Source organism: Pelodiscus sinensis, chromosome 9, assembly GCF_052426305.1.
Source record: "Pelodiscus sinensis isolate ZL-2025 chromosome 9, ASM5242630v1, whole genome shotgun sequence".
NCBI classification, from domain to species: Eukaryota; Metazoa; Chordata; order Testudines; family Trionychidae; genus Pelodiscus; species Pelodiscus sinensis.
The window spans coordinates 10,335,975-10,360,000 of NC_143060.1; the positions used below are offsets into that span (position 1 = coordinate 10,335,975).

General features: G+C 40.6%; 1 protein-coding gene across 2 annotated transcripts in view; it reads right to left on the minus strand.

Annotated features, from left to right (window-relative positions):
* The window catches only part of FAF1 (Fas associated factor 1), a 305,232-nt gene that overhangs the window by 280,030 nt on the left and 1,176 nt on the right, over window positions 1-24,026 (minus strand). The window lies entirely within an intron of this gene.

Below are 24,026 nucleotides of genomic sequence, written 5' to 3' on the forward strand. Positions count from 1 at the left end.
AACAGGCACCCACTCAAGCTCTGAAGTGCGCGTACTGAAGTGCGCGTACATCTGAACATACTGATGAATCTAATGCCTACCAGGTGGCAAATAATGATTTAAAAGATTTGATACATTAAAATGGGAAGAAATCAAAATAAGTTTCAGAACACAAGAAAGTATTCAAAAGTTTAAAAAACACGAAAGGATAAAGGTGAGTGTACACACTACAAATGGTCTGGCTCAGTTATATGGGCTAAAAGCTCTAAGTCAAAACCAGTAAACTGTTTATTCAAATGAAAACTTTGAGAGATTAGAGATGTATTGTTTTCTGTAATTCAAAGGTGGCTTTCTGTTTTGAGTTCTGCAGCAGACCACACTGATGAATGGAATTCAAAGCATTAATTTACTGAATACTAACTTTTCCCTTGTCTTTCTGTACACCAAAATAAACCCTGAGGTTTACTAAGAAAAAAAATTATAGTTTCTGTAGTGATTTTTACCTGTCTTTTTTGTTGTGATAATAAACACTATTACATTCCCAGGGGGGAAAAAAGAAAAAGAAAAAAAAACAAAAACAAAAAAAACAAAGGGCCCTAAACATAGGATAGAAGTCAGTGAACATACCATGTACCTCTAGAATATGCTCTCTCCCCCTCCTGTTTGATCCATTTAGGCAGCTGTTCACTTTTGTTATTAACCACTGCAGTTTTGTGTGTGTGAACTCTCCAGTCAAACCTAGCTAGTAGATGTGGTAACCTAGCCTGAAGATGGAAACAATGCAGATTAATGGGGATAAATCTGCATTTCAGAGAAAGGTCAGTTTTCATCTAGTAAGAAAATGAAAGGAGACATTTCTGGCCACAGCTGCTATGAGGATATCTAGAGCAGCAATGAATCCAACAGGCACCCTGGAGAGCGTGGTCATAAAACTTCTGTCAATTGCTCAGCATGTTTTCCTCACCCTAGCAAAATTAGCTTCATCTCAACCAAAATACATTTAAGCCAACTTCCTTACATCCTGACACTGATTGCCTTCAAACACTTGGAATGCAGCAAAGTCTGTGCTAGATGAGAAAAGGAAGAATAGTTGTATACAGTCACTATGTTAGCACTATAACAGTCTAATTTCTAGACTTACATGAATGTTGACTAAGAGGAGACTGCTTGGGAACAAGAAGAATCTGTACACCTTTGGGATCTATCAGAAGGGAACACATGAAGCCGGCTTTAATACAGCTCCATCCATTGGTGCAAGATCTTGTTGGTGAGTCAGCAGCACTTCAGTTTACACATCAAAAATTGCCAACAATTTGAACAGAATCTTGGGATGTCTTGCCATGTCCATCATTCATCAATGCAATCAGAGCTGTCTCATTCCTATAATCAGGTCTAAGTGGAAGTGGTTAAAAATAGTGGCAGACAGCAAATGTTGCTGAAGTCTGCTCACCCATCACTCTAAATAATCTTACCCCTGAAGAAGAAATTAGTAAAACAAGCAACAGTGAAGAGACCAAAACATCAAAAAGGCTTCTTGATCACCAAGGGTGCCACTTTGGGAGAGAGGGGGGCAGCTTGCTGAGATGCGGCTTACTTTTCTTCCCGTTCCCCTGTCAATAAGGGAGCAAGGGGAAAGTACTTGGATTCTGTGAATTATTCTTCTGCCCCCTCCCTTCACCAGCCAGGTTTGAGAGGCATGCATGGAACCCAGGTACTTTACCCTTGCTCTCTTCGTGGCAGGGGAACGGGAAGAAAAGCAAGCCGTGTCCACAATGATCATAGCCAAAGTGTCCATAACAGCTGTATAATTCCCGAAGGGTATGTCTACAGAGCAACATTTCAAAATAACTAGCGTTATTTTGAAATAACTTAGTCTGCATCTACACAGCAGGCAGTTATTTCGAAAGGCATGTAAAGCGAGGGGCATGCAGACTGCATACAACATTGACTGTAAGAACCATGTACTCTCTCTGTATCCAATCAAAGTGCTGCTACAGTTCAATCAGCACATCCCACAAATTCTAGGTATCCAAGCACAGTTAGCAAAACTACCCCATCTTGGTTATGTCAATATTGCAGCCCACTGAGATGAAGAAGGGCTACTCATACAACCCATTCACTAGTCTCAACTGCCCATCATTGGTCTAGGGGCATAGAATATATCAGTATGAATCATGAACAAGTGAAATAATGTAAACAAGATTTGGGGTCTTCACTAAACCTTTCATCTCCTGTAGATTAGCACCATGGTTTGCTTTAGGATCCCAGCATTATACAGATGACTGAACATGAGCACTCATTTACAAGATCCAGGTACCAATGAGCCATTAATGTATATTATAATAACATGCTAACAAAACTCTCTGCAAAATTCAGCAGACTAGAGAGAGGGTTCCAGTGATTCAGTCTGGTTCTAAGTACCAATGACAACCCAAGCTGTATCCTCAAGCATTTTCTAAGTAATTGTACTTAGGTAGATAGCAATCCCACATGACCTAAAGTTCATCTTATTTCCTTTGGACCAACCAAGATTCTAGGTTCCTGAAGAACAGATCCAGATAGCAAACCGATCCCAGTTATAGCAGGTTGGATTTGGCTGGTAAATTTACTGGTCCTCAAACTGACATCTAAACTGTTTTGGAGAACCTCTACCTCACAACCCAGGCCAGACTGGATGTAAAAGAGCCACATTGCTACTAAAGTTCATACGAAAACAGTGAGTTGGTGGCCAATGTAAATCAGCTGGTCATGCCTGGTACAATGCTTCTGCTGCCAGAAACTTGTGGTCTCTCATCCCAGAGAATTATTTCTGCACCTTCCTGAGGTGAGCTGACAAGAACACATCTGTCTTTAGTTCCTCTAGCACAGAGGCAATCCAGCAAAGGGTGACATTCTTCATACTCCATAACTTTTCACTTAAGGATTGCTAAAGCAGGATTGGATGAGCAGGCAAGAAAAGGCTTGCTTGTATTTGTTGTCCCCAGACCATCCTTCCCTGTCGTTTCTACCAAACACATCCAACACGTTACCAGTTCTCTCTCCAAGGTCTGGAATGCCAAGTGCCTCAACTCATCTGTGACCTAGTCTCAAACTTATCAGGATGCAGACGTACAGAGATAAGACTTTTTTCAGGGACTTTTTCCTGCCCTTGTTGTGTAATATCAACTGTCTTCTAGCCAGCCAGCCGTATAACTGAGTATCCCTGCTTTCGGACTCCATGCACTCATTAACACAGTGACCTTTGTGACAAGTAAATCAAATTAAAACAACTGACATTTTACTAAATCAAGTAAAAAATCCTGAATTATAGTCATTTACTCAGACAAGCAAATTATTATGAACAACTTGTAAATCCTAGTACTGGAATAAAACAAATTTCAAATGAGTCATTAAGCCAACATTTTCAAACTTGGGCCCTGATCCACAAAGGGTCTGAGGCATTAGATTCAGCAACCTGAGTCCTAATCACCAGGCTGTAAAGTTATTTTCACGATCGCTTTCTCCGGCCCAATGACTATTTATTTACAGCTTCAACAGGAAAGATGAGGGAGCCCATATCAGAATATCCTACAGTCCAGCATCTACAGCATTCTCCTATGAGGTGAGAAACCCCTTTTCATAACTTCTCACCCAAGCAGACAGAAGAACCAATTAATTCTGAGTCTCCTACATCGCAGTCAAGTGTTCTAATCACTGAGCTAAAAGGTAGGCACCAACACTGCCTCCTTCGAACAGATTTTGAATGGGGGTCAGTTGCACAGAGCACATCAACTGAATTGAGCCTTATAAGCAAGACAGCTACTTCTCTGACTATCTTACCCCTGGTTTGTGGATCATGGCAGGAGATACAAGTTCATACGCATAGAGTGAAGCAGCAGAGTGCATGCACCAGGACAGAAACCCTGAAATTTCCAGCAGAAATGTAGGTGCCACACTAATAAAAGTCATCTGACTGGAAATCAGTGAAATATGGATTTAATTGCCCAACTTTAAGTACCAATTTTGAAAACTGCGGCCTCAGAACATTTAGCGAACAGGTCAGCTAAACAAAAACTCAAAACTAGCAAACAAAACTTGTGATGAGAGGTTTTTGTGGCTGCTGGAGGGATAGGATCAGGCTGCAACGCCTTGCCAAACATCAGCATCCTTATCTTCATTTCCCGCTCCCTCCGGGCTCTTGAAGTTAATTTACGGCAATGGGTGCACTTGTCAGGGACATGAGTCTCCCCCAGGCACCTAATACACGTGTCATGGCCGTCAGCCGTTGGTATGGCTTCACGGCACACTGAACATTTTTTAAAACCAGTTGATCCTGGCATTGTCAGCAGAGTTAAACGATAAACTGATCCCAGCTGTAACCCCCGCTGTGGGTAGTCAGTTTCACAGTCTAGCGCTTCACCACACCGCTTCTGAGTGAAAAGCGGGTTTGAAAGAAAAATTTGTTTTGTTTTTTACTTTTTTTTGTTTTTGTTTTTTTTTTAAACAAGAGAACATGTAACAAGTAACAGGAACACAGCTAACACTAAAATTTTTAACTATTTACAGGTAAACAACTATCTAAAACCATAACTGAAGAAGAGATCAGGGAGCTCCGACCGCGACCTGAGGCGGTTGAGAGGAACTGACGGTTGCCGGCTCACGCGCGGCTGATCAAAGGCGCGAACGCTTTCCTGGGGAACCACGCATGCGCGAGCCGACGGAGCACGGCTATGAAAAGTCTCCGAGCCGCGGCGCCGGGACGGGACCCAACACCTAGAGTGGAGCACCCAGAGTGGAGCACCCACGGGGCCACTCGAAGAAGAACTGTAGGTACTGGGGTACTTTTTTTTTTTTTTTTTTTTTTTTAAGTTGAGAAACTCTGGTCTAGACCAGACAATACAGGCTTTTTTTTTTTTTTTTAAGAAGGAAAGGGGATAGAAACAAAACCTGGAATAGACTCTATGAAAATAAAGTGAAATATTCTTAGCACATACTTCAGTTTGAAAAAAATACCAAAATATTTTTTCAAGTCTCATGTTTATAAGACACTAATTATCAATATCCAAATGACTTAAGATGAAACTACAGCACAAAAATATTAGGTGGCTGTACATTGTTTCCACTAAAGAACATGATAGTATGATTTAAAATTTTCCACTGAGTACACAGCTACATTGTACACGAGAGAAGCAAATTAATGGCAGGCCATTACTGAATCACACATTGTTTAACATGAACAATCACAGGATCATTGTAAGATTAGAACAATTTCTTAGGTCCCCCACAAGTGAACAGTATGCTGGATCTACCTGGAACTATTTGTTCAGGACATCTTACCACCAAATGCGTCTCTTCACGTCAGGGTCATGGCATGAGCATGGAAGTGTACAAAGATTAGAAAATAAAAGCACACACTCTCCAGCAAGCTGTCCTGTATCGGAACACTAGAAAAAACAAATTTTCTATTTGCCATTTAACCATTTGAAGAACTATTAATGAAAAGAGAGGGAAGGACTATTTTTTAATTTGTGTCACCAACTACATTCGAAGATCCCTGTTCCTGAGAGTAATTTAACAGTTGAATATGTTTGATACACACCAGATGTATGTGTATATGCTCCATTTTTTTTTTTGCAATTCACCATTTAAGACATTCTTTGAATGCCTAAAGTTTTATATAAACTATGTATTTTAGAAATGTGCATCTGTCTGTCTGCCTGCCTATGAGTCCATTTGTTAAAGAACTCCTCCTAAATGGTAAGAGCTAGAACCACCAAATTTGATATGCAGCTTCCATTTTTATAACTTAAAGCAATGCAAGGTTTTGGTTGTGTCAGGGCAATAGGACGTGCCTGACATTCAACTGTTACTCTAGACCAGGCCTGGGCAAAACACGGCCCGCAGGTCAGATCTGGCCCGCCAAGCCACCAGATCCGGCCCGCAGAGACAGCGGGGAGCCCCAGGCAGGCTCCCCATCTTGCCTTGCAGCTCCACGTGCTGTGCAGAAACTAGGGTTGCCGGATGGTTTCAACAAAAATACCGGATGCACCTGACATTACATCACAATCTACATTACATCTTATTCAGAAAATACCAGACATTTACATTTTCTCACTTTATTTCCCAAACAGAAAGCTCAAATACTGGACTGTCCAGTTCAAAACCGGACACCTGGCAACCCTAGCAGAAACGCGGCTGCCGGGGCTTCATTTCTGTTTTAAAACTGGAGGGGAGGAGGGAAGTTTTAGGAGCTGCCCTGCCTGCCCCAGCACATTCCCATTGGCCGGTTTCTGGCTGTTTAGATGGTTTTGTTCAGGTTTGTTTTTTTAAAAGGTTTTATTTTGATCAGATTTATAGAGCTTTCAGAATATTTTTTCTAACAGGAGTTTAGAACATAGATTTCAGCAGCATGAACAAAAATTGCTTGATCATAACTGCCTATGAATTATGTGTTGAATATAGAAGCTTTTTTCCTTCTTGCTTAAAGTAAACATATTAAAAAAAACCTCCACAAGAAACCAGCTTTGAAAGTCAAATAGAAGAGTCATCCATCAGAGAACCCATGTGAAGGGATCTGTGAATACAACAAAAGAGGTAATTTGAAGACTGAGTCATTTGGTTAAGTAGACAGAGAAGTGCAAAGTGTACCTTTAATACAAATATACCAGCATACTTACTAATACCATAAACACTGACATTCTGGAAATCTGGGAGAGCTCCTGGAATTTATGCTTAATTGCCCTCTTCTGCAACTGCCTACAAGACTCTCTCTTCACAACACCTCAGCACCTCACAATTATTAATGAATTTTACTCTCACAACAAACTTGAGTGGGACATTATTTGCCCCCATTTAGCTGCTGTGAAATGGAGGCATGAGTTCATGGCTTCCTCTGTGGCACTGAGCATGTACCATAAGTTGAGCCTACCTCTGAAGCCCCATTACAGTGCTGTATCCTTTAAAATTCTGTCTCCAACCAGTCCTGAAGCAGTAGCTGCTAAACTGGCTATTGCTATAACAAGCAAGCCACTTACCACACGTAGCTATTTGGCCAGTTGAAAGTGGCTAGCATGTTGGACACCACAGCTTTTAAAAAAAAAAAAAAAAAAAAAAATCTGTCCCCTGGATTGAGTACAATTACTGCTATACCTGCTTTAAAAAAAAAAAAAATCTAGATCAAGACCTTCAGTATGCAGTGATCAAAGTCAGAATCTAGAATGCTCTTCTACATTTGAAACAACACATCAAACAGCTGCAAAATGTTTTATAAGAAGGATAGGTATTATTATTTCAATTTACAGATTAGGGAAGCAAGGTACAGAAAAGTAGTGTCTTGCTCAATGAACTTGAAGTGACAGTGGTAAAACTGAATATAGACTTTAGGTTTCCTGACCCGTGTTGTTGTTCTCCACCTACTATGATATATAGTCCATCAAGAAAAGAGAAATACATGGATTAGAGAGTAGAGAAATTGTAATAGATAGACACTCCTGTGTATTGGATGGTTCCAGTAGTAGCAAAGATAAACAAAGAACGCTACAAACAATGTTACAAAAGGAATAAAAATATTTTTCCAGACAAATCCAATATTTTTTCCAACTCTTCTAGAATACATCTTATTCAAGATGATATTTCAGACATGATATTTTCTATATCTTAAGGCAGTGTTTCTCAACCAGTGGAATGAGTACCCTTTGGGGTACTCAAGAGAAGTCGGGGGGGTACATCAACACAACTGAAAGTTGGAGAAAACTGAATTTCTGTTTCAAGTTTTACAGCACTGTGTTATTTTTGGACTTTTTACAGCCAGAAATTTCATCGCCCGCCCATCTACAATTAAGTTGTTTAAACAAATGTGTTGCAATAGTAGGAAAAAAATGTTGTGTGTCTGAAAACTGTAAGTACTGGGGTACTTTTTTTTTTTTTTAAGGGGTACTTTATAAAAAAAAAGGTTGAGAAACACTGATTTAAGGTAACAATTATCTCATTTTGTTAGTATCTCATGAGGATGTTAAATGACTTCTACTAAAGTTAGGTATTTTTAAATTGGTTCCAGATCATTTGCACCCAAGAACTTTTAAGTGAGCAGGATGCAGATCTTGCTGGACCACTAATGTTTTTCTATAAGTCTTGGAATGCTAGGAAAGTTCCAGAAAGCTAATTTTGTGCCAACACTCAAAAGGGTAAACAGAATACTCAAAATTTGGGTAATAACAGTGTCAATCTGACATTAGGTATGTGAAACGTCATGTAAAAATGTAATCATGTAACCACTAAAAACCCTACTGATTACATGCACTGTGGGGTCTGCAGTGTAACTTTAAAAATATATACTGCAGAGCCTGCAGCAAAGTCTCCTCAGGAGCGGGGCCAGCAAAAGCTACCAGGGAGCCAGATACTGCAGCGCCCACAGTGAAGCTTCCCTAGGAGTTCTCAATAACCATAATGGAAACTGATACGCTGATGCTTATCAGTTAACTATTTAAATGGTTACACTTTTACATCCTTACCTGACACTAATCCTGGGCAAGATAATCAAGTGAGTGATACAGGACTATCAATAAAGAATCAAAAGGAGGGATAATATAATTAATGTTAATCAATGTGGGTTTATGGAAATTTTAGATTGTATTTAACTTGACATTTTAGTGAGATTAAAAGTTTGATTCATAATGTGAATAACATTGTTGTAATGTAATAACACTTTTGTAAGGCATTTGACTTGGTACCACAATAAATTTGATTTAAAAGAAGTCGCAGAACATTATTAACAACATGGCATACGTTACATCATCACTGATGATGATTGCATACAACACCAAAACTCGGGGTGGAGTACACAATGTGGAGAAGTGGTCACCAACCAGTAGATCGGGATCTTCTGGTAGATCAGTCAGGATCACCTGTCAGAAGCTGCAAGTTTGGCCAAGGGACTATCAACTGCCAGCACTTCAGCTCTTCAGAGATCTTCTAATTCTTGGGATTTAGTATCCCTGTAAAGTTACGCTGCTGTATGTGATTACATTCCCACAACCACTAATTGTTGATGCCAATAGTCTTAAGATTCCCAGTTGAGATTTAAAAAAAAAAAAAAAAAGAGGGGAAGAAAGAGGAAAACTAAAAGAAAATTGAAGCTGAACTGATGCTTTCTCTATGCAAGTACCTTTTGCAATGGAGAAAGTATTTTTAAAGAAAGCAGAATTATTGTGAATTAAAGTTATTTGAGAAGCTTACTTTTAAAATGAGCTACTGCAAAACAAAGACATTGTAGCAATACCATTTATGGAGAATTCTGTCAATTTAAGTTTTGCAAACAAGAATAGGCTACAACCAGTAAAAAAATTCCCAGAAGCATGGCTGTGATCTGCCAAGGTGGTAATAGACTAGAACATTCTGACTTAAGAGGGAACTGCTGTGCTTTAGACTTAATTTCAAAACAAGAATGTAACTTTATACTACAGGCAGTCCCCGGGTTACGTACAAGATAGGGACTGTAGGTTTGTTCTTAAGTTGAATCTGTATGTAAGTCGGAACTGGCGTCCAGATTCAGCCGCTGCTGAAACTGACCGCCAGTTCTGACTTACATACAGAATCAACTTAAGAACCCCAAGCGTCCCCAAGTCAGCTGCTGCTGAAACTGATCAGCAGCTGATTCCAGGAAGCCCGGGGCAGAGCAACTCTGCCTCGGGCTTCCTGTAGTCAGCGCTGGTCGGTTTCAGCAGCGGCTAAATCAGGACGCCTGGGGCAGAGCAGTTGGGGTGCTGCTGGGTTGCTCCAGTAGCGCTGCTCCTCAGCACTACTGGACCAACCCAGCAGCACCCCATCTGCTCTGCCCCAGGCGTCCTGATTCAGCCGCTGCTGAAACTGACCAGCAGCGGCTGAATCAGGGCCAGAGCAGCTGGGGTGCTGCTGGGTTGGACCAGTAGTGCCCAGAGCGGCGCTGCGGGACCAACCGGCAGCACCCCAGCTGCTCTGCCACAGGTGTCCGGAGAAAAGCCTAGCCTGCTGGGGGAGGGTGTGGGGGGCGTACTAGCTGCGCCCCCCCCCCCCCCACCCCAGCAGACCAGGAAGACACGGGCGGCGGACCGAGACGCACCGCGGTCCCGCCGCCTGGGTCCTCCGCGGCTTTGCTCCCCGTCTCCCTGGTCTGCTGGAGACCAGCAGACCAGGGAGACGGGGAGCAAAGCCTCTGAGGACGCCGGCAGCGGGACAGCCGCGGGGCGTCTGGGCTGTCCCGCTGCCGGCTTCCCCCGCAGCTTTGCAAAGCCTTTGCGAAGCCGTAGGGGGGCTCAGGCAGCAAGGCAGCCCAGGCACGCCTGGACTGCTCCGCTGCTGGCTTCCCCGCGGCTTTGCAAAGCCGCAGGGGGGACGGGTGGGGGGGCTCGGGCAGCCCAGGCGCCCCTGGGCTGCCCGAGCCCCTCCGCGGCTTTGCTCTGCGTCTTCCTGGTCTGCAGACCAGGGAGACGCAGAGAAAGCCCCAAAGTACATGGGCGGCAGGACCGCGAGGTCCCGCAGTCCGTGTACTCTGGGGCAGCCCCGTTCGTAACTGCGGATCCGACATAAGTCGGATCCGCGTAAATCGGGGACTGCCTGTACTATACTCCAGATTTGTTTGAGCACTTTCTGAAGTTCTCACACTCAGAGGAACAGAGCTGCTCAACCAGCCAGGCACACAATAAAGATTCAGATTGCCTACTCTAAGGCCTTTTCTGTACTTACCCTGGAAGGTCAAATTAAGATACGATTAAGATTTGATTAAGGTCAAATTAAGATAAGATGACTAGATCCGATAAATCAAACTCCGGAAGATCCACCGCCACAGCATTGATTTTCCCATGGCCTCAGACTGAAGATGTGGCATCTGTGTAAAAGGCCTTTGGTTTCTGCAGAGCATGCTTTGGTTTTTGAACTCCAGAATGAATTTGAGTAAATAACGTGAAGGCTATGTGGAACAAGTAATTACCTGAGAGGGCTTCCTAGCAGGGATGTGAAAGGTTAATCGGTTAACATCACCCCTAATAGGTGATGCTTACTGGTTCCGGCTAACTGGTGGGAGCTGGAGCAGCTCCCCAATGGACCAGGCATCCAGAGCAGCCTCTGTCTGCAGGGGGCCCAAGGGACGGGATGTAGGCAGAGGCCGCTCGAGCTGAGCTAGAGTAGGAAAGTAAGTAACTAGCTGACTACCCAATAAGCATATACTCCATCAGAGAAAGGCAGCATGGGGGGAGCCATCTTAAAAGCCATCCCCCACCCCTTCCAGCATGGTCTCCATGTGAGGGAGGCAGAGGAAGTAGAGGCACAGCAGGGGAACAGGACAAGTGGGAACTGAAGCAGTTCTTGCTCATGCCGGTCAGACTGCTGTGCCTCTCCCTCTCAAAAAATGTAGCAAGAGCCCTATGAGGCTGAAGCTACATTTCAAAAGGGAAAGGTGGTGCAGGGAATGCAGGCCATGCGGGGACTCAAGTAGTCCCCACTTGCCTGAAGTTCCACCTATCCCTTTGAAAGAACCCCAGGCAAGCAGGGACTGCTTGAGTCCCCGCTGCTCTTCTGCCTTTTAGAGAGCCCGTGGCTCTTACTACATTTAAAAGGCAAAAGGGCAGCGAGGATAGCGAGAGCCCCACCCCACTCCACTCCTTACAGACTACTCAATTAGTTGATTCATCAAAATTTAACATCCCAGCCTTCATATTTAGCTAGTTAACCAATTAAAACATGATTTTACATCCATATTTCCTAAGCTTTTCATTCTGTCACTTTGTGGTGGTCATAAGTTGAGGTTCACTTAAAGGTTCCACCCATTAAAAAGGTGGTTCATGGCTTGCCAACACCAGAGAAAGGCTTGGGCTTCTACAGAAAGATGAATTTGTGGATTAGAGGGATTACTCCTGTTATACAATAAAGGCAAGAAACAGAAGTATGGAATGTAAACTGAATGATAAGTATCACTCAAATATTAAGAAAAGTCACCAGATTCATGCAATGGACAACTTGAGTTGAATCAAAAAGGACCAGGAAAGCTTTTAATACTACATATTTAAAAATAATAATCAGCTGTACTTAGCCCTGTTCAACACCCTGAAAGGGCTCAGCACAAAATAACAGGTTCTTCTATTTATTTATCAGGAATTTAGGCAGGGTAAGGCACCAATTACTTGAAACACAGAGTCCTGGTTATCTACATGGTTGGCTTTGTCTCCAACCAGGTGCAGTCATATTTAAATCCTGCACACTGAGAGATACTGTCACCACCTTAGTGGCATTCTAGTGCAGTATCACTAGCTACAAAAATAACAAAACAAGGCTCTCTTAGGAGTTTATTATGAAATTCCAGCCAGCTCATTGGCCAGTTCTTATTTTACACTAGAGAAGCTTTAGAGGCAAGGAAGCTATTATCATAAAACCAAATTTCATATAAGTAAGTAATGTCTGGCAAAATGAAAACAAAACACTAAATAGCACAGCTGTAAGGATAACTGGACATCTGACAGGTGATTTGCAGTCCTGAGACATTTATTCTATGTATTAAGCTCATATTGCTGTTCCCATGGGCACTCCCAATATGATGCAAATAGCATCCTTACAAATTCTGTGATTAAGTTTCTCTTCTGATGTAATCTGTAAAAGGTCTTTAGAAAGTTTAAATAAATAATGTAGTTAAGATGGGAAATACAAAGTAGTCATGGATCAGAAACTAGCTAAGAAATAGGTTTAATGCTAGGACTGATATATCAGTCTTTTTTATTAATCATCAGAAAAGGGGCTAGGAGTAAGTAGTGAGGAGGCAAAATTCGCAGGTGACAAAACTGCTCATGTTAGTTGAGACTAGAGAAGATAAAAGCACTTTAGATGAACCAGACTCTCAAAAAGCTCTTTCCCATAAAAGCAAAGGTGCCCCTTTCCAACATTCATAGTTTACCTTGGAATTTATTCATAGTGCATTCTGCTCATCCTTCAATAAGTTATTGCAAGCTTCAAACATACTGAGAGACGTACATACAACCTTCCATTTACCAAATATTTTGTAGTTTTAAAAGTACATTTACAAAACATTTCTCTGTCCCCAAGCATGTTTTTTATAGAATGACCAACAGTAAAATTAATCAGACAGGAAATGCAACTCACGTAAATGTTAATATAGGTCATCTACAATTACATATTGGAAAAGGGAGGATGAACCAGGCAACAGATTATGTAACATACCTACATGTAATCATCATTGGCTCTCAGAAAGTAATTCAAATTTAAACTTTTTTCCTCCCCAGACCATAAAAATTGCCATATGGAATCAGACCAATGGTCCATCTAGCTCAGTATCCTGTCTTCCCACAGTGGTTGGTGCCAAATCTAATGTTAATGCAAAATAGGACATATGTGAAGTGGTGTAACAGCCATCACTAAGATGTGACCACACAAGTAAAATATAGTTTGACTAAGGCTTTGATCCTTGTCCCATTGAAGTAAGCATCAAAATCCCCACATTTAAGAATGACACCACCTACTGAAGTCAAAGTATTGAAGTCCACTTGAAGTTAAAGGTATTTGTGCAAATTCTGGTTAAATTCTGCACTATGCAACAAGTGATGATTCAACTCTTTGGTTTGTACAATTATAGAAGTGTTTTTTTCTTCACTTTCCTATATATTTCCCCCTACAAAAAAGGGACCAGCTTTTTGTTTAGAAGGGTGGTTCACTGAACATTCAAACTGCTTTTCCAGCAAGTATATGAACTGCTTAAGAATGCAAAGATTGGCACTGACTGCTTATTATGCACTGAGATTATAATACTGTCTGTAGCAAATTAATCCTGTATCAAATCCCTATCTCCTGCTCCACTCATGCCATTATATTAGTTAAGTATTAATAAATATGAGATCAACAATTTTTGGAATCCATTTGAGAGAGTTTGATTGAGATCCTGTTGAAGTGTTTAATACTTGAGGATCAGTTGAAACCTGTTCTTGGAAAAAAAAAATTATTTGTCTCTCAGTGAATTAGTCCCCACAAGGGACTAATTCATATTATCAAACATCAAATGAGTAAATTTTACATACCCACATGCATAAAACCTGGTGGACTAGTGGCAATGCCCCAATCTATTCCTCAGCATCAATCCTATGGGAAATGAGTGCTTATACCTGAGGACAGCTCTTGAGAGAGTATAGCCTTTCCAGTCTTCCTAGAAGTAACAGAGAATATTAGAAGCAAAGCAAATATTGTGGACGTCAACATACCCTGAAGCAGGCTACATACCCTGCCCCCTCCCCCCAAAAAAGAAATAAGCAAGTTTGGTAAGTATAGTTCTTTTACATGACTAATGATTGCCAAAGTACTTTTCACACAAACTTACACTGCATCTTCCATTAGCCAACCAACTCTCCCCTTTATTGCTCAATGGAAACGTAAACCTAGCTCGTATCATGGACATCATCATGATATTTCTTTGTTGAATGAAACAAAGCTAATTTTATTAATATAACCAGTGTTAATTCACAAGGCTTTATTCCTCAAATGCCAATCGCTATCACTTCTAAAACAGTAGGATAGCTCTGTTTCAGTGACTTACTGCACCAAATACCTACATGAGGCTATGTCTACATTGCAGAGTTTTGCGCAAAAACTCGTGGAGCATCCACACCTCAAGCGTGTTTTTGCGCAAGCAAGTTTACAGTGAATCGACAGAACAGAGGGGTTTTTGCGGTACACGCAGTCCCCGGGTTATGTACAAGATAGGGACTGTAGGTTTGTTCTTAAGTTGAATCTGTATGTAAGTCGCAACTCTGCCCCGGGCTTCCTGGAATCAGCCGCTGATCAGTTTCAACAGGCTGAATCTGGGCGCCAGTTGCGACTTACATACAGATTCAACTTAAGAACCCCAGGTGTCCCCAAGTCAGCTGCTGCTGAAACTGATCAGCGGCTGATTCCAGGAAGCCCGGGGCAGAACAACTCTGCCTCGGGCTTCCTGTAGTCAGCGCTGGTCAGTTTCAGCAGCAGCTGACTTGGGGACGCCTGGGGCAGAGCAGCTGGGGTGCTGCCGGGTTGGTCCAGTAGCACCGCAGAGCGGCGCTACTGGACCAACCTAGCAGCATCCAAGCTGCTCTGCCCCAGCTGCTGTACCACAGGCGTCCGGAGCAAAGCCGCGGGGCACGGGGGCAGCAGGACAGCCCAGACGCGCCGCGGCTGTCCTGCTGCCCGCGTGCTCCGCGGATTTGCTCCGCTTTGCTCCCCGTCTCCCTGGTCTGCTGGTCTCCCCGAGTTACGCGGATCCGACTTATGCCGGATCTGCAGTTACGAACGGGGTTTGCTGCCCGTCTCCCTGGTCTGCTGGAGACCAGCAGACCAGGGAGACGGGGAGCAAAGCCACGGAACACACCGGCAGCGGGACAGTCGCGGTGCGTCTGGGCTGTCCCGCTGCCGGCGTCCTCAGAGGCTTTGCTTCCCATCTCCCTGGTCTGCTGGTCTCCAGCAGACCAGGGAGACGGGCAGCAAACCCCGTTCGTAACTGCAGATCCGACATAAGTCGGATCCGCGTAACTCGGGGACTGCCTGTATAGGTATTCCTTTTTCTACGAGGAATAATAGGCTGTTTTGCGCAAAAAAGTATCGAAAGCAGCACAGCTGCCATTAACAGAATGGCAACCAGAGCAATCAGAGCTTTCTTGCGAGAGAGCATCCATGCAGTCTGGACACTCTCTTGCACAAAAGCACAAATCGCTTTTCCAATGCGCTTTTGCAGTGTGGATGCACTCTTACTCAAGAAATTTTTGCGGAAGATCTCTTCCACAAAAAGCTTCTTGCGCAAGAAGCCTGCCATGTAGATGTAGCCTGAGTGTGCCTACAGATCTGATAGGATATGATTACTGTGGTGTGAATAAACTTGCTTGAAGAGTTTCATAAGGAAGCCACCAAAACACTTCTTTCTGAAGCTGAGCTAGTGATCCTGCAGAGAATTAGCATGGTTTCTCATATCACAACTTCAATGCACTCAAACCATGTAGTATTCTCATTCATCTAGAAGTCAGACAATTTTTTTAATTAAATATCTACTTTTGCATGGGTAAGAGTAGTCAGCCTCACCACAAACAGTCAAAGTTGTTACTGTATAGTAACAGATTAGCATTCCATCTGCTCAGGTTTCTAAAAAGGACACCATTCTTACTCTCAGTCTTCTTCCATTTGTTATTCTTCTGGTTCTGTCTTTCAATTCATATCCTGTCTAAATATCAGAAGAGTTACATTTAAATCTAACTAAATATGCTCTGAAGACCAGGAACTTCAGGATTTCTGCTGAATGTGAAAGCATCTATCTAAATATGCTGCTCCTTTGGAAAAATTTGAAAAACAAAAATAAAAGCAAGGTTTTGGGAGCAGACAGTGACAACCACAAAAAGTAAGCCAAAGAACACTAAGCATACAATATATCAAGAAAGACTATGAAAGCATATTAACACTACAAGTGAAATATCAACAAAACCATTTGTGTGGCAAACCAAAATGTTCAGTTGTCAGTCCCAATACTGTTACTGCTCCCTAGCAGCACTAGAGCTGTAAAAGGTAGAGTTGAAATAATAAGCAGGGAAAGAGAGAGACTCATATATAAATTATAATACTTTAAGGGTGTTACACTTCTTTCTTTTCCAGAGTTCTAAACTTGCACTGGAAATTTTAAAAACTCATAAATACTCTTTAAATTCTATTAGTTCTTATTTGTATAATTAGAAATCCATTTTTCCCCATCCATGGTCAAAAAGTAGTCTGTGTTATCATCCCTGAAATCCTTATAAAAACCTCATTAAATAGTTTGCCAACAGGGGAGTAAACAGATTTTTTTTAAATGAAGAGTCTGGTTTCTGATAGCATGCTTCTTAAATACTATGGTCTGCATTTTATTTGCTTCTTTTTTTTAAATGTACAAGGATTTTTCCAACTTCCCTAACCATTTTTATAAGATCTTTTCAACGAGGGAAAAAATTGATTTTATAGGGCAAACAGTAAACTGTCAAATGCTCAAAATAATCTGAAAAAAAAAAAATCGAGAGGGAATTTACTATATTTCTTTCAGTTGTAGTAATATTAGGTTTCACTTGTAGCAATACTAGGTGCAAAGTTTTCAGACAAATGTGAAATACAAGTTGTCCCTCTTACAAAACTGGAGGTTTTTTGGCCAATTGTAAGAGTACTAAACTGTAAGCCCTGGCAACTGAAGAATTTTGGAGAGAATAATCATTTGAAAAGACTATTTATACACATATACACCAAATAAAGTGAAGGCTAACACAGCAAACTCTTAGAATAATCATAGAATCATAGGACTGGAAGGGACCTCAAGAGGTCATCGAGTCCAGCCCCCCGCCTTCAAGGCAGGACCAAGCTCCGTCTACACCATCCCTGACAGATGTCTATCTAACCTGTTCTTAAATATCTCCAGAGAGGGAGATTCCACCACCTCCCTTGGCAATTTATTCCAAGATTTGACCACCCTGACAGTTAGGAATTTTTTCCTAATGTCCAATCTAAACCTCCCCTGTTGCACTTTAAGCCCATTACTCCTTGTCCTGTCCTCAGAAACCAAGAGGAACAAATTTTCTCCTTCCTCCTTGTGACACCCTTTTAGATACCTGAAAACCGCTATCATGTCCCCCCTTAATCTTCTTTTTTCCAAACTAAACAAGCCCAGTTCATGAAGCCTAGCTTCATAGGTCATGTTCTCTAGACCTTTAATCATTCTTGTCGCTCTTCTCTGTACCCTTTCCAATTTCTCCACATCTTTCTTGAAATGTGGCGCCCAGAACTGGACACAGTACTCCAGCTGAGGCCTAACTAGTGCAGAGTAGAGCGGCAGAATGACTTCACGAGTTTTGCTTACAACACACCTGTTGATACAACCTAGAATCATATTTGCTTTTTTTGCAACAGCATCACACTGTTGACTCATATTCAACTTGTGGTCCACTATGACCCCTAGATCCCTTTCCGCCATGCTCCTTCCTAGACAGTCGCTTCCCATCTTGTATGTATGGAACTGATTGTTCCTTCCTAAGTGGAGCACTTTGCATTTCTCTTTATTAAACTTCATCCTGTTTACCTCTGACCATTTCTCTAACTTGCTAAGGTCATTTTGAATTATGTCCCTATCCTCCAAAGAAGTTGCAACCCCACCCAGTTTGGTATCTTAAATATCTTGCCCCAGGTGACTAGAAAAACAACATAGTAAGACAAGAGAAACACACAACACTATGTTCACGCAATATTGTGCCTAGAAAGTTTTATGCACATAAAAATTAGGGGGAAAAAATCTGCAGTTATGATTCTACAATTACTAATTCAACCATACTGCAGATTCTGAATATCCTGAGACTGCATAATTATCACTGATAGCTATAGAACATATTATAAGATGAATGTAATGATTATCATTTGAGGGTAATGATGAAAAGCTCTATGTACTGAGTATTGTTAGTGGGAGAGAAGGCTATATTACAGTTGCTGTAGAAATCAAAAATATGAGTATTCTGGTTTGCATACAGATGGTTGAGATTTCAGGGAATGATTTTTTACATAGAACACTTATTTTATTGCATAAATCTGATGAGGAAGGTTCGTCTCATCCAGCATCTTGAAGTCTCACACCCCTTACAAGAACAAAGTGACAGGAAACCTAGAGGAACTCCCTCTTGTGGGGATACACAAGAACATGGAAAAGAAAAGCAAAAGTGGGAATTGAAAAAGGAATATCTGCACAAGGACAAGAGGTCTTCTCTGGATTTGTCATCTCTCCAAGACATCTTCTTGCATGGTAAGCAGCTTTTTGACTCTGCTAGATGTATTGTAGAGAGAAAATTCATGGGGCCAGTGTTTTCAGTACCTTCACTGGAGAAAATGCACCTAGGTACTTCCATTGCTCTCATTGTTTAGTACCTGAGCAGCTCACAAATGTTAATGAATTTATATTCACAATATCCCTTAGAATAAAGCAGTGTTACTCTCACTTCACAGTTTAACCGAGTTGCGGAAAGATTAGGTGACTTGCCAGACATTACATAGAAAGTCTGTAATAAAAACTGGAATTGAATTGAGATATCCTTTGTCCTTTTAATATATTAAACAAAGAACATTGTTCCTTTCAGGAAGGACAGCTAAGGACACCACTTTCACTAGGTATTCAATATTCTTGTTGAGAAATTTCTACTGCAAGGCTGTGGTTAAGAGATACTTTCCACACACACCAGCATAGGCAGCATGGTACAGTAGAAGGGAGCATATCTGGAACATATAACACTAGAGTTACATTTGATATAAGAGGCTGTTTCATCTAAATTTACGTCAACAGTCCTGAGGGAGCTCCAATTTATACCAAAGGCCAGTGTCAGAACAGAAGAGATGCACAAAATGTCTTAAAGCCACCTCTTTCCATCTTTCCTCTCCCTCAGATTCTTGCATGGTTATAACAGAATCATGCCCAATGCCTGAATACATAGAAAGCTAATTCAAAAGCCAGCATCTAGCCTTCTTTTAACCTGAAAACATCATTCATTCAAAAACAAATGTACTTTCTCAATGATAGCTTGAGAGTGATAGTGTGTGTAGACTTACTAATAAAAATAAAATGAGAACGTTTGTATTTTTGGTTTAACAGACCCAGCAGGAAACTAATGACTTGGATTTTAGTTACATTGTGTGAACATACTATTTGTCCTTACATCATTGTACCAAGACTCATAAACAAAGGTTTAGTACTCTAAGCATCATGTTTATCTAGATGATTTTCTAAGTATCTAGCATCCTTGCAACTGCAGGTTCCAATTCCAGTTTGATTCACTCAACCAAACCTTTTATCTTATATATCAGCTTCCACCTAATAGGCACCCAACAAATTTTAGGCATCCCCCTCCTGTTCTGAAATGTGATTTGTCCTTTTCATATGTGTTCATTTTTTTTAATTGTATCCTTTGGTATATATGGTTGTGACTATTTTCTTCCACTATTTGATCTGAGGAAGTGGGTCTGGCCCACGAAAGCTCATTTAATAAACCATCTTGTTATCTTTAAAGTGCTACATTGTCCTGCATTTTGCTTCAACAAATTTTAAGATACCCATCACTTCCAGCTGCTTGTAGAGAGGAAAAGCATTCTCTCTGCATGCTTCACACTTATGCCCTACTATATCCTAGGTGCTGCAAGGATAGGTTGTAGATCTCTATTGCTCTGCCTCGATCCAAGAATCTTCTATCTGCTAACATAGGAGAGTGTGTATTTCTACTATTCCACCTTTATTTAAGCTCTCTCAGACAGCAACAGCAGCAAAGTGAAATTTACCTAACACTTTCACATCTGCCATTTGTGGTTCTGAATAGCTGCAATGAAATTGACAAGATTCTGAAGCTTGAGAAAAGTTTATGAACACCAACAGAAGCACTGGATTTGTTGTGTCTGCAGATTTCGGAGGTCAGCGCTGTGTTGGTTACACGTGATTCACCTTTGAAAATTTATTTTTGCAAATATAAGGGCTAGAATATATATATATCATATATTTTAGTAACAGATGAGAGCTTAGATCCTGCATAAGTTGAGGCTACTTTCCCAAAATAACTTATTTAACATGGGTAAAAGGATCTTTTAAGATTTGCTCAACTGCACTAGGCCTACTTCTACTAGTTGTTATACCACATCTTTTCATATACAGGAAAAAGCATACAAAGACTTCAAGTATATATTGGTTCTGTATAAGAACTTCTAGCTCTTTAGAACGCAGGTTACACCAGGTGATCCCTACCACCAAGCCACATATGGAAGAAAACTTCCATATCAATTTGTAACTACTAGACAGTTAGCACAGAATAATAAAAAAATATAGTAAACTATCAAGAGACTCCCTTTTCTTTGCATGCCATAGTTTGCAAGGGTTTCATAAATCCCAGTCTGAAGTCCTCTTATTCTATAAGTAAACAGTGTTCTCAGCATATTTTACTTCAGTCAAGAAGAGAGACAACAAGAAACCTCAAGTCCATCAATGCCTTCCTCCCATGGAAATAGATCACGTAGGATACTAGTACTAATTAGAAAGTCCCACAATTCTCCAGGGGAATATTTAAAAAAGACAACACCCGAGTCCTGGATCTGGTCTACACTACCAGTGCTTTACTGACACAGCTATACTTTACTGATATACCCTAGAAACATAATGCTCATAGCTCCTCCAAGCAAAACAAACAACAGAGGCAAGATCACACATTTGGTCATAAGTATGGCTACTTAGGGCTTTTTGCTGGCACAGCTATGTTGGTCAAAGATCACAACTCTTCACGCCCTTGGTGGACAGAGTCATGCCAGCAAAAGTTTATAGTGCAGACCTACCCTTACTTACACTAAAGTCAGTGAGAGCTTTTCAACTGAAATTAAATTAAAAAATGGCCAGTGTGCCTTTAGAGCAATTCTTTCTAGACCCCACATTTCAGAGATCATCAACAAGGAGGGGCTTGCTCACTAAACTGCTTGCAAACTGAGTTAGTATATGTGCTCCACAAGGGGTTCAGAATGTTTGCTTCTTAGAACACTCCAATGATGTGCAACATCCTACCCATAGAAACCTAGAGAAACTATCTTTGTGGCCAAAATGGCAGATTTTTTTTTGGACCATGTAAAGTTGTTACACCAAAATATTGAACACCGAGAGAGCCAAGTTCTTTAAAATTCAGGACATTCTTTTTTAATTCGATTACAAGTTCTTAAACTGTAAACTCCTCAGAAGAGGGAAAAACTTTTACTCAGTGTTTATACAGGGCATCCCAATTCTGACTGAAGCCTGTAAAGTCTCCGAGGGGTAGCCATGTTAGCCTAACTGCATAAACAACAAGGAGTCCTATGGCACCTTAAAGACTAACAGATTTATTAGGGCATAAGCTTTCATGGGTAAAGTGGTTTTACCCACGAAGGCTTATGCCCTAATGCATCTGTTAGTCTCTAAGGTGTCACAGGACTCCTTGTTGTTTTTTAAGCCTGTAAGTTACAGCTAAGGTAACACAAATGATCTTTAGATAACCAGTCATAGATCAAAGCCCTGTTGCATTAGACAGTTGAAGATAGTATTTCCCATTTTCCACAAGAACTAGAGGTATTCTCTATATTAGATTCTTTAGCAATATATACACCATTCCCTTTTTAATGAATGTATCCTACCTATTTCAAGTGCTGACTTTTTGCAGTTTGCCCATATTCCAGTCACATACAGAGCGAAAAAAATTCTGAATTGCATTTATGACAGTAATTAACACTCATGGTACATACTTAAAATGTACTACCATGCATGCCCATTGAGCTCAGCGGTACTATTCTCAGTCTATAAAGCAAAGATTATTTAGGTGCTTCCCTCCCAAAAAATGCCTTCTGTTCTGTTTTTTTTATTAACTTGTTGGTGAATGACTAGCAAATCTACAACAGTAGATATACAGAACAAAGCTCCCTCACCAATTCATAGAATTTAAGATATACAGGTCAAAAAGGCATACAATTGACAGTGTCCCTTTAACTAATATAAACAATATCATGCTGTAGGAAGCAGGAAAAAAAAATAAAAGAGGACAAGACACATAGTACCTGGATACTGAAATACAAAGGACAAATGAGAGGGCGGGGAAGAAGAGATGATTAAAAAATAATAATTAAGCATTATGAGACATAGCTTACCCAGAGATCTAGCCTCAGCATTACTATTCACTCATTATGTTCATTTGAAGCACCACTTAACTGGTTAGTGCCTCAGTTTCCCCATCTGTAAAACTGAGGTAATACTTTCTTGCCTTTATCTGTATATTTATAAAGGTACCCTTCGTTGCAGTTACTCAGCACACTTTCATTAGCAGCTTTAAGATATTTCAATAAAGAAGTGCTATTATTAAAATAAATCTATAAAGTATATATGAATTAAGCATTCCATTTTAGTACTCTGCTAAGATTTACAAATCAAGGACCCAATCTTACAACTGGATTCATAGACACGATGCTTGCAGCAGTATGAATCTCTAGCAACATCACTTGGGTTCTGCTAGTTTCTGCCTACATGGATATGACTGCAGACCTGGAACCTAAACTCATTTCTTGTGGTATGTGGAGTTACAAAAACCCTTTAAAAGAATTATAGCGTAATGACATACAACTAGGGGTCTGTTATTCCTTACACAGTACTGTTCATTCCAAATATCAAAAACAGAGGTTGCCTACAGAGCTGTTTATTAAAGTTTCAAAGTAGATAAACAAGTATCAATGTCACATAGTTGAAGTTCTACAAAAAGAAAATATCTGCTTAACATCCCTGTTCAGAATATGTACCAACATGTAACAGTAATAAACAATATTAGATAATAAAATAATTATAAAACTTACTATTAATTATTATTATAATCACCACAGCAAATAGAAGTCCTACCCCAGGATCAGGGTCTCATTGTGCTAGGCACTGTGTACATAGAGAGCAAAGAGATAGACTGTAAACTCTTTGGGGCAGGGACTAAATATAAAGATAAGAGACTGACAGAGGAGTACAAGGGAACAGCGATATAGAATTGGTCAGCATAACAAGTAGTGTTCTCAGTACATTACAGTTTGTTATCAAGTTTTTTTGTAGGCATCACAATAAAGGAGAATATTTGTAAAGTGTTAAGAATTATTTGTTTAAAATATAACTTATTAAAAAACATCTTTATGAATTGTATATAAATCCACAAAGTATATATGAATATGTGCGTGTGTGTATAAACACACACAAATATTAAAAAAGGGATAACATTGTTTAAAATAATAGATATAAACACCAGTCACCCACTTTCAGGCCTTTCTTGAAGTTATGTTCCTAGTGAACTACTCATCTGAAACTGAAAGGTAAAGACCTAGTCCACAATCCTGTGAGCTAATTTAAAGTCTCCCCATGCACCAAATAGACATGGCAAAAGAAAAGATTTTTTTAAATACACATGAAATAAATATATGCAAGACACTGGAATCAGACACTTTTCCAAGTTGTTTCACACGTACGCACACCCTCAGAACTATTTTAAGTTTACTGTATCCTTTAAAAG